The 12,774-nt window shown below is 38.9% G+C and overlaps 1 protein-coding gene across 2 annotated transcripts in view; it reads right to left on the bottom strand.

The window, feature by feature from the left end:
• LOC150101286 (phosphatidylinositol 4-phosphate 5-kinase type-1 alpha-like) overlaps positions 1–12,774 on the bottom strand; it is a 597,237-nt gene that overhangs the window by 549,116 nt on the left and 35,347 nt on the right. The window lies entirely within an intron of this gene.

The raw sequence follows: 12,774 nt of genomic DNA, 5'->3' as shown, positions 1-12,774 counted from the left end.
TAGTATGGCACTACCTAAAATATCCATATTCCAAATATATTCATATATTTACATCGTAATACTTCTGATGAAGAGATTCATTGATCTGAGAGCAATGTTTCAACACGCTGGCCTCATTAGCCCAGACATTTAATCTACTTACTAGAGAAGATCATATATAAAAGTAATATTTGCTGTAGGTCTCCATGGAGTCAAAAGACTCATCGTGGGAGGTCCTTCCTAAGAAACACAAAGTCTATCATACCACTCCTTAAACTCATTGACTGTTCTCGCTCTCACCACTCCATCAGGCAATGCATTCCATGGTTCAACCACCCTCCATGTAAAGAAACCACTCCTCACCCTCTTGCCCACAGTTTCCTTTCGTAACTTCCAGGGATAACCTCTTGTCATCACTCCGTCCCGCTGTTCAACCAAGCGAAAGAACTCCCCAGTGTCAATCCTGTAACCACCTCTCTACAGTTTAAAAGTCTCAATCATATCACCTCTCCTTCTTCCATCCACCAAACTCTGCAGTCCACATTCCCTCAGCCGATCCTCATAACTATCATTGTACAGTCCTGAAACCATCTTTGTTATCCGCCTTTGTACCCTTTCCACAGTTAACTTATCCCCATCAAATCTTAGGGACCGAATCTGAGAACAATAGTCCAAGTGTGGTCTGATCAGGATCTTATACAACGGAATGATGACTGTTTTATCTCTGCAGTTCAGCGTCCTTCTCATTATTGCAGCAATCCTCTGTGTTACCGTCACCACCTTTGCAATATGTCCCCTAAATTTCAGGTTTCTATCAATCATCAACCCCAGACTCTTGTCTCCCCTACTTCCTCCAGTATAACTCCTCCCATAGAGTATGCAGTGTCTCATCGATGTTTCCCAAACCTCAAGACCTTACACTAAACCGACACCCACATACATAAAATGTAAATAATGAAGAAAGTAAACTTCAATTTGGAAATGAGCTTTATTAAAAGTTATTTAATTGAGACAGATTAACTACAAATATTTTGATTCAAGTATTGTGGATCAGAAGCACTGGAGAATTCAGAAGAAGGAATAAAGATTAGAGGTAGACAGATATTTACAATAACATATGCAGATGACAAGGCATTATTATCAAATACTGAAACAGGACTACAACATCTGTTGAACAGATTACTGGAATCTGGTATCAATTATGGAATGAAAATAAACATAAGAAAAACAAAGGTAATGAAAATAGCAAGGAAAGTAAAATGGATAGAAACCTAAAGAAAATACTAATAAAATGCTATATGTGGAGTGTTGCCCTCTATGCAGCTGAAACTCGGACATTGAAGAAAGAAGAAATTAAGATTTTGGAAAGCTTTGAGATGTGGATTTGGAGAAAGATGGAAAAAATTAAATGGACAGATTAAATAACTAATGAAGAGATCTTAAAAAGAGTAGAAGAAGAAAGAAGCCCGTTAAAGAGGATAAAAAGAAGAAAGGGAAACTGGATCGGACATGTCTGAGAGGAAATGGAATCATCAGAGATGGCATTGAAGGAGAAATGGACGGAAAAAGATCCAGAGGAAGAGTAAGGGAAAACAATGCTCAATGAGATGTTGAATGGAGATTCAGCACAACCTTGAAAGAGAAGGCTCAGAACAGAAGACAGTGGAAGGAAAGTTTTTGCTACTAAGAGAAGAACCTGCCTAAGTGAAGAATACTCAAGAATAAGAAAATCGTGGATTCATCAGTGTAATGCAGCTGGAAATTTAAAAAAATTAAACAATAATGAAGGTATATGAAGAATAGAATCCCTCATTATATACAGTCACAAAATAGCCAGATAAAAACAACGGGATCAACTGAACTAGGCACACATGCAATTTAAAAAAAAATAATATCTAAGCATGTGTACATATAATTCTTGTAGAAAAACTTATACGTTGGTGATACATAACTGTCAATTCTTTAGGGAAAGCCAACGTATACTGTTATATTAATTAAAAAAACTTTATTTAATACTTCCTATATTTCGGTAATGCTATGTTACCATCTTCAGGGAACATAAAATTAATGATATATGCATGCAGGCACTATGACTAATATGACTGAAGACAACTGAAGTCAGTCCTAGAGTCCTAAAAGGTACCACCTAGTGGGCTAAATTGGGTAGTAGTCTTGGCTGTTGGGCTGATGTTCTAAGAATGGGGACTCTTTCAACAAAAAAGTCATTCATTCAAGATTTAACAAGAAACAAAATTCTGAGCTAGAAATGCTTGCACTATTGGTTAATTAAGAAAAATATAAAAGAAAACCTGTTACAATTACCTTAGAAAGAAGTAAAGTTGAGGAGAAAATTGTATGTCAAAATAGAATTATATTGTTAAAATTATTGATGTCTAAATTATACCGTGTAAGAATGTAAAATCTAAGTGCGAACAAAGGTTCCTAGCTAGCTGCCTACGATGACGTCACGGTGCAACGGAAGCGTTCATGGAAGGCGAGCCGAACTCGTGTTCGGCAAAATGAGCGCTCTTCAAGGAGCAGAAGTGTGATGCAATCGTGTAGGGGCGAATAGGAGAGCACAGTGAGAGATCCTCCATTACAAAAAGAGGGTGCTAAACAGAAGAATAAAAAGCGAGTTCACTCAGGTTCGAACCCCCCGTTTTTTCTGTTCCCGTTTTCTCGTGTGGACAAGCAGAGCGCTGACCAATCGATGGTGCCAGAAGTATTCTCCTTCCCGGTTGCTAGCTGAAGGAGTCGGGCATGCTATAAGTGAGCTGATGGCAGACACCAACTAGGGCCATCGGTAAAAGTTTACCAATGCGAATCAGCTGAATAAGTTCCTCAAAAAGGACGGCCGAGATGACGATATCGATCCAGTAGACGAGCGTATATACGGCAAAATGCAAGGAATGGCGATTTCCGTCGATCAGCGTAACCTCCACGTGGACACGACTCGATAAAGCAGAAAGACATCTGACTACAAAGGACGAAAAGAAGCGCGATATCCTCTCAGGACACTGGTAAAATACAGTAAATTCCTTATTCTTGTAACGATTAGTATTGGGGCAAAGAGAGAAGAACAGATTTCTAATTGAGAAGAAAGAGAACTTTTAAGTGACTTTTGTGCTCAGTAACGCGTTAATCTAATCATATTGGACTAGTAGTCTAAAAGCCTGAGAGTATGCAACACTTAGTTGAATGTGAATTTACCTTTGTTAGCAAGTTTTACTTAAAATTCTGAATTACTGTTTCATGATAAATATATGCTTACTTAATCTATAGATGTAAAAGAGTATTTTGACAATTAATGTGTTCCTTATAGCTCAGCTAATGAATTAGAATTCTGATATGACATACCTTGACATGTAAAAGTTTATTGTATGAAATTGTGATAATTAATAAACATGTTTTTTCTATGTAAGTCTGAGTTTGTCTGAGCATGAGATCGAAATTACCACTAAAGTTCGAACCTGTGAATAAGGGGGAATTAAAGAAAGTTTAGAAAGTTTAGGCCATGACTGCAATGTTGAAGTTTCTATAGGCACTTAATACTTTAATAAGATTAGGTAATACTTAAACTCTGGGAAAGTTTCTTTGTACAAGAATTCTTCTGTACTAGGACTCTGGCTGGCGCAGCCAAAATAAATAAATTTTGTCAGAGCTCCGAATAGAGAAGCAGCCCCAGAGAGATAAGTTAGAGATTTCAGGCTTAGTTAGTATGACAAGGATTTAAGATAGAACACAAAGAACCACCACGATCATAACAATGGCACAGCAGCCGGTAGGATGTGATTAGGTCCTGAAAAAAAAAAATTTTTTTTAAACAAATTGACCTATCACAGTGAGGTGGTCTTTAGTCTTATGCACAGCAAGCAGGAAATTTTGGAAGGGAACTTTGAAAATTTAACCTGTAAGACAGTGTAAACTAATAGTACAAGTATGTCTCTTCCGTCGAGCTCCCAGTCAAACAATTCAGCTTCTGATTCGGAATTCTTTAGGACCATAAACCCTCAACAGATATTTCCTCAGTTCTCTGGAGAAAACACAGACGATGTGAGATCGTTCTTTAAATACACTGAAGAGCTTAGGAGGGTGGGTAAATGGAGCAAATTCCAACTTCTAGCATTGCTTCATGGCTCCCTGATAGGGAAAGAAAAGAAATTCTTCCAATCACACCCCATTCTAGGAAGGACCCTAAGCTATGAGGAGTTTAGAGAGATACTCTCCCTCAAATATTCTAAAAGGGAAGGGAATAATCAAATGCTAAAAAACTTATACAAGTGCTTGCAGGAGAAAGGGGAGGGAGTAACTAACTTCCTTAACAGGATATTGTCAATCACTCGCGAATTAAAGACATCACCCGAGGGGGAAGCCCATGTTGAATGGTTGGCACTCCAACAATTCCAATCGGGGCTCATGCTCAGACTTCAAGAGAATACTTGCGTAAGAATGGCAAAGGACCTAGATGAGTGTTATAAAGCAGCTAAAGAAAGGGAGAGGGTATTGGAAGACTTGGATCAGGCCCATGAGATGAGGAAAATGATAACAAGAGAATCAGAGGAAGAAAATTCAAAGAGAAAAGAGGATCCATTCACAAAGTTGGAAAAAAAATATGAACCACTTAGGATGCAGAGTGTCACCCCCACCACAGACACAGAATGAAGGAAACCTGACCATGGTCGGAGGACTCATTGAGGGAACACCATGTGAAATTCTATTAGACACAGGTGCGCAAGTTTCGGTTGTTCCTCACTCAATCTTTAAAATATTTGATCCCGTTAGTCCCGAGAATCTCATAGAGCTTGAAAACCCTCGCACTCTAATAGGCATAGCAAGGATAGAATTGTGCTCCAGAATAAAAGTAAAGGCGCAAATATCTATACCTTGTTTTCCCCTAGATCTCACTCACGAACTATTAGTGCTACCTGAGATGGAGGACCTAAGCAATCAGGTTATTCTGGGCCTGGATTTTTTGAAAATTTTGCATGTGACTTCGGAAACCAAACTCTCTCTCTCTTTGTGGGAGAACCTTCTGAACCGGTCACAACTCCGAGGAGGAAAACAATGTGAATGAAACCATGAAGGTTGAAGTAGGTAGCCCAAGCAATAATCATGAATGGAAGGAAAGGTTCACACACAATGCAATGGATCTGCATCACTCTAAACTAGTCAAGGAAGAAATTAGAGTATTCTTCCACACCTGCTACAAAAATTTCCCCAGAGTGTTCACAGAGGGATTCACTTCCCTCTGCTGCACAAATGTGGTGGAGCACTCCGTACAGGTCACTTCAGAAATTCCTATATATACAAGGCAGTACAAGACTCCTCTGAAACACCAGGACAAATTGGATAATCTCTTAGCAGAATACGAAAGGGCAGGAATTATTGAGAAGTCGAACTCTCACTGGAACAGCTCGTTTATCCTTGTCGAAAAATCCAATGGTGATCTAAGGTTCGTGCTAGACCTCAGGGAGATTAATAAGGTCACCGCGCCTATTGATTTCCCTATGTGTACGATAGAGGAGCTGCTGGTCAGCTTGGAGGGAGCAAAGGTGTTCTCTAAACTCGATTTAAACTCTGGCTACTACCAAATTCCCCTTAGGAAGCGGGACAGACAGTATTTTGCCTTCACTACTAAATGGCAAAAATACCAAATGTGCCATCTTCCCCAGGGAGCAAAGAACTCAGCCATGAGTTTTCATAGCCTCATGAACACCCTGCTATCTGATGTATTGGGCAAGGGTATCCTGTGCTTCCAAAACGACTTGCTGATCTACTCGTCCACAATAGCCGAACACAAGGAAATTCTACTGAGAGTTCTACAAAGACTGAGAGAAGCCCGCTTGTCACTCAAGTGCTCCAAATGTAAATTTTTTTAAAGGAGGTCAAGTACCTTGGACACATAGTGAGTCGCACAGGAATAAGACCTTCCAAGGAGAATGTGAGTGCTGTCTTGGAGGCAAATCCTCCCTCCACTGTTAGACAAGTCAGGAGATATCTGGGAATGGTGAATTTCTATAGGAAATTTCTTCTCCATCGCTCTGAGTTAATGGACCCCATAGTAAAGCTCACGAAAAAGGGAGTAAAATTCACATGGAGGGAGGGGCAGCAGAGAGCTCACCAAGCTTTGAATAACGCTCTGGTTTCAGCACTGGTTCTCACTCATCCCAAGATGGGACAGACATTCTTTCTTGCTGCCGATGCTTCAAGCAACACCATTGCCGCTGTTTTAGAACAGACTGAGGGAGAAAGTTTTAGGCCGATTGCCTTTATGAGTAGGAGATTGTCGTCCTCTGAACAGAACTACTCCGTTATAGAGAGAGAGAGGCCCTGGCAATCGTGTGCAGCCTTAGAAAGTTCAGATACTTATTGTTGGGACAGTGCATTATCCTCAGATCAGATCACAAACCCTTATCCTTCATCTCCTCAATGAAGGACAAAAATCAGAGGATAGTGCGTTGGTTCCTAGAGATGCAGGAATACAACATGGAAGTTAGTTATATTCCTGGCAAAGAAAAACGTAGTAGTTGACTATTTATCCAGATCACTGGACCCCAACCCTAACGAGAACAGCTGTATAGATACGGAGGGGATGAACCCTGTGATGGTAATGGAAGAAAAGAGAAAAGGAGGGAAGGGGGATCTCTATCAATTTTAGGGGGAATGCACAAAAGGCTATCAGAAGGACAGGCTCTATCACACAGTCAAAGGTTCTATGACTCCATATCATCAACAAGGATGGCCTTCTGTTATCTAATCAAAACATCACCGGAAAGTGGAGAGAAAGGATTCTTGTCCCAAGTGTCATGATCCCTTGGGGGTTGTACACCTTTCATGACATGGACCTAGCTGGCCATCAAGGCATACACAGAACTTGGAAGAGGGTGATGGACAGGTATCTATGGAAGGAGATGAAGGGTGATATTGAGACATACATATCATCATGTCATCTATGTCAACAAAAATCACCCATCACTGACAAAGTGCCTCTCCAACCTTTCCCCCTCCCCTCAAGCCCTTTTCAGGCTGTGGCTATGGACATAGTAGGACCACTCCCCACTACCTCAAAGGGGAATAAATATATACTTGTCATAATTGACATGTTCTCCAGATTCCCCGAAGCCACAGCCATGAAAGATCAGACGGCGAAGACTGTGGCGATTAAGCTATTCAAAGTGATAATTTCGAGATATGGAACACCTGAGACGCTCCTGTCGGATCAAGGCACAAATTTCACCGCCGAAGTGATGCTACAGCTCTGTAAGTTACTGGGGATAAAGAAGCTATTTACTACCCCCATATCACCCCCAAGAGAATGGAATGTGTGAGAGCATGAACCACACTCTGAAACTTACCCTGTCTAAGCTGACAGAGGGACAGATTTCAGAGTGGGACTCTCACCTCGCACACACACACTCTTTGCCTGCAGGACAGCCCTCCACGCTGCCACCAGGGAGACCCCTGCAGTTGTGTTATATGGTTTTGAGTCCCCTTTCCCCAGTGATTTCAGATGCTCCACTGCTGATACAGGATTCTCAGACATCGACCAATACCTGAACAATCTTATTCAAGAGAACAGGTTAGCATACGAACTAGTAGCTCAATCCAGCAACATATACTTCCAACGTGCCAGGATGTATGCTAACAGATTGAGAACAAGGATCTAAATCTGGGAAATCTGGTTCTATTGGAACAGAACTCAACAAGGAGGAGAGGAGGTAATTTTGGAAGAGGTGCTGATGGACCCTATGAGATAATAGAAAAACTGTTGCTGGTCATCTACAAGATTAAGGAAACAAGAAAAAAAGGAAAAACTTTGATCGTCCACTCTGATAGGTTGAAGTTGTATAAGAGTAGATTGGATAGGATAGTCTGTCTAGGCAATTCCCTGGAAAACATCTGGGGTGGACGAAGAAGTCAAGAAGGGGAAAAGGAAAGAAAAACAAACAAGAAAACAACCTGGTCCAGAAATCACTCACTTGTGGGAAAGGATAACAACAAAGAGCAAGAACAGAATATAACTGAGGAATACCTCCAGACATGCCGGAGATAGAGAAGGCTTAGATAGAAATCTCAGGGAGGATACCCACCATGAGAATCAAGGGGGGAAAGGGGGGGCAGATTACAGAGAGAGGATCCAAGACCCTCCCCTCAGATACTCACTGAGACCTAGACAAAATGGAAGAGTCATACCCAGAGAAATGAGGGAAGAGTAAGAAAAAATTTTCTGGTGGAAAAATTTTTTTACAAAAAGGAGGGACCTTTGTTAGATCTTGAATGGGGACTCTTTCAACAAAAAAGTCATTCATTCAAGATTTAACAAGAAACAAAATTCTGAGCTAGAAATGCTTGCACTATTGGTTAATTAAGAAAAATATAAAAGAAAACCTGTTACAATTACCTTAGAAAGAAGTAAAGCTAAGGAGAAAATTGTATGTCAAAATAGAATTATATTGTTAAAATTATTGATGTCTAAATTATACCGTGTAAGAATGTAAAATCTAAGTGCGAACAAAGGTTCAAAGGTTGCTAGCCAGCTGCCTACGATGACGTCATGGCGCAACGGAAGCGTTCATGGAAGGCGAGCAAGGTATTTCCTCTAACAAAAAGGGCAAACCAGTCAGATAATACATATATCTATAACTAAAATACATTAATGGCTCTCCCACAGAGTCCTATGGAACCATAGCTGTCATTATCAATGCCCATGGGTTCAATGCCAATGTTAATCGAATTAATACAGAACAGAGAAATAAATATCCTTTCCTTTAGTGTTACACGGTGATCAGCATTCACTTTGGACAAATTATGGAGACTACAACCGTGTTAGAAATAATTATTTTAATTTCCCAACATTAAGTTCATCATTTAGAGTATACACATATATTTCATCTCTGTTTCTGTCAGAGAGACATCTTCAGGAATACAATATTAAAACGTTCGCTGCCACGCTCCTCAGGCATAGTTTGTTCCCACACGCTAAGCCCTTTTTGCGTCTTCAAGGTCACTACGAGTAATCTCGTAGCCGGCACTACGAGAGATCATAAATTGATCTCTCGTAGAGATCAATTTATCTCAGTTATCAGACAGAATTTTGTTTCATATGCCAACTACGAGTAATCTTGTATTGATGAGTCAATGGTGTTGTGGCGCGATAGAATGGCGTTTCGGCAATACATAAAAAACAAAAAACATAAATATGCCATGAAATTCTATGAACTATGCGAATGAAATGGCTTGGTGATAAAAATAAAAATTTATACAGCAAAATCAGAATCCTCTTTAGCGAAAATGGGTCACACACATGATATCATATTCCACTTGATGGAAGAATATTTAGAAAAGGGTTATGTATTGCATATGGACAATTTTTATAATTCTGTAGCTCTGACGGAATCACTTACCGACAGAAAATCGTACGTGTGGAATGCTGGTAAATAATAGGAAAAACAATCCACCATGTGTTATTCAGAAGAAACTAAAGAAAGGGAAATTTGTCTGTTAAAGAAGAGGTCCTGTTGTAGTCAGCAAATGGAAGGATAAGAGGGAAGTTCTTTCCATTTCAAATATGCACAAATTTGAAATGGTTGAAATGCAAAATCAGAATGGTAAATTTCAATTAAAACAAAACATCGTTGGGGATTATAATTTGGGGATGTCATAGTAAGAAAGCATTTGATCTTTCTGATCAAATGCTTTCTTACTATTCCACCTTACGAAAGACAATAAGAGGGCCAAAGAAATTGGCAATACGCATTTTTGAGGTATACATTCAAAATGCGCATAAATTTTATAACATGATTACTGGAAATGCAATGACTACGTTAAAATTTAGAGATCAATTTATCTCAGTTTTTGTTGGAATGGATGAGCTTACAGCATCAGAGAATATCAGGAGGAATCGGGATTTTCATTATTTGGAAATTTTACCACCAAGAGAAAAAAAGAATCGCCCGACAAAGCCATGGCGTGTGTGTACACGAAACAAACGAATACGCAAAACACGTTTATTATTGTCCTGTTTGCCAGGAAAAACCACCATTGTGCGTGGAAAATTGTTTTAAAATGTACCATTCTTAATTTGAATAAATTGTTTTTTTTATTTTATTGATTGATTGGTTTTTATTTTTACCGATTTTATTAGTTTTAAATTGATTTACAAATTACGTGTTATACTACGGATTATCTCGTGCTTGGCATAGGAGGGTGGTAATCGACATACGAGTATATTCGTAGTTGGCATCTGAGGCACACATATAATATACAATATTTTAGTTGAAATTATTTCCCTTCTACCATGCCCCCAGACATGCTCTCCGCTTTATTCAGAATCCAAGGGTCCAAATTAAGGTAAATATATTAAGGGTTAATATACGTGTTTGACATACGAGGTCGGTAAATCGACATACAAGTATACTCGTGGTTGGCAGCGAACGTGTTAATATTGTTAACAGCATGCGCGCGCGTACACACACACACACAATAAGGAGAAGAGATTAGGCTAATTTTGGCTAAACTCCTAAGAGGGGCACCCCTCTATGGGTGCTGTTGGCAAGCCTTAGCTGCTGGGTTGGGAGGCATAAGAATTAAAGCTGTGTTAAACTTCCCAAATTTTGGAAAGTTTAACACAGCCATTCTTATTTAGAATATTGGTGTTTTTTAAATCTGCTGGTTCTAAATGGAGTATTTTAAGTGTGTATTTGTTGTGAAGATGCACAGTCTATCTGATCCTGTGCAGGGATGGTCAGCTAGATCTGACTACAGTGGTGGTGACAGATGTATTTCTTATGTTCACCTGGGTCAATGTTGGTACTCCCAGTATGACTACATGATAAACTGTGAGAACAGGGAACCTAGAACAAAGATGAAAGGAAGTGGATTCTTAGGGAAGTGCAGAAGGAAAGTCAGCTTGAAATGAGGTTTGAAAGACATGCAGAGATTATACACCAGTTTCCATAATTTAATGAATAAAGAGAAAAATCACAATAACTTGGAGGGAAAGGGGAAAAAAAAACAACACCAAAGTCTGTACGCTATGTAAAAAATGATGCTGAGTCTGACTGTCGTATACAAAAGAGAAGCGATGTCAGCAGTATATGCAAATGAGCCATAGCATAAAAGCAGGCATTTTAGAATGGTTTTCCATTTTGCTTCTGGATTGAGAACAAAATATTTTATGATAGCAAAATTCTTGGATATGGCCACAAGATATTATTTAACTGATGAGTTCGTGTATTGAGGCATTGTAAAACTAGAAGACAGCATAAGTAATGGGGAGGTAGCCATTGCATGGTGCACAGACTGTGGAACCAATTCTAACAGTCACAAACAGCATTCCAGAGATATGGTGAAGGAAGACCATGGGCTACAACCACAGTGGGTAACTGATACCTCTGATTATCTGCTCGATGAAACAGGAGTGCTACCCCAAATCAGCTATGATCTGACCTCACATCAGCTACAGGAACATATCTGCTTTCCACTGTGTGCAGAAAGATAGTCTGTATGCAAGGTGACTGATAGTTTGAATGCCCCTACTCCCTGTGCAACAAAAGAGAATGTTTTTAAAATGGACCAGGCTCCACATCAACTGCATGCAAGACCAATGAGGTCACAGTGCTTACAGACGAGTCCAGATTTCCTCTACAAAGTGATAACGGGCACTAGTGCTTTTTTTTTTTGTTTGTAAACAAATAGGTGCCAGTGCTCATTCTTTGCTAGTAGGAAAAATTGGAGATTTAAAGAATACAAAAAGAAAACTAAAAAAGTATTTACCTATATTGTTACATTTTCCTTTTTAAACGTAGGAAATGTAGGAAAACTGTTGCTGTCTACTTTCACCACAACAGGCAACTTCATTGTTGTGCCATTCCTTTAGAAATCTGCATGCCCATCTTCTTTTCTACTCCAAGAGTTCCTTTCCAATTGTTTACAATAACGCACATCCACATCGACTATTGTAACCCAATAACTAAGGTAAAACCTAGGAACAAGCTTGTAGGGCAATAAACTGTATCACAACCATTAAAAAGCACCTTAAAAAAACATTTACATGTTTTCATGAATTTCAGAGCAGCATATATCGAAACAACGGTCTTGTATCCAAGTCCTTATTTTGATAATTTAGCCAGTTATACTTTGCAAAGAAGTCATTTTTTGACCAACAGTGCAGTAATAACATGACATATAGGAACATAACACATAATTAATACATAACATAAAATGATTTACCTTATGTATATATTTTTATTAGTATAAAATGTTTATCCTAGTATCAAGGATATCTTCAGTATGATTCAAATTAAACAACAAGAACAGAAACCATTATATTAAACAATGACATGTGCAAACTTCACGTACATGATGTAGAGCATCACAGTCTAATTATATTAAGGTTCTATTAAAAATAACTAACAAGATTTTAAAAATAAATAAATAAATAAAATCACACACACATATGTTCTTATTTAGTTACCTTTAATTATCTTTAATTAAAAAAGTTGATCCTGGAATTTGTGAAGAACTATTTCCCATAAGAGGTATAATTTAAGTCCATCATTTCTATTTAGATTTGGTCAATGCAGCAAGTTCTCACAAGTCTCTTAGTATAAACATTCCAAGAGATTATTACTTTTATGGAGAGCCTTAATTTTCTTGAAGAAAATTAAGGTTCTGATGATAGCATGATCTGCAAGTCCCAACTGTTCTGTCTCAGCGAACTTAACATAGTCTAAATGTTCATCACAATGCAGCTGCAGATATACCTGTGTGGCCAAAATATGATAATCCACACTG

This window comes from Typopeltis vanoorti, chromosome 11, assembly GCF_054136105.1.
Source record: "Typopeltis vanoorti isolate ZY-2024b chromosome 11, IOZ_Tvanoo_1.0, whole genome shotgun sequence".
Lineage (NCBI taxonomy): Eukaryota > Metazoa > Arthropoda > Arachnida > Uropygi > Thelyphonidae > Typopeltis > Typopeltis vanoorti.
This window is presented reverse-complemented; position numbering and strand designations above follow the sequence as displayed.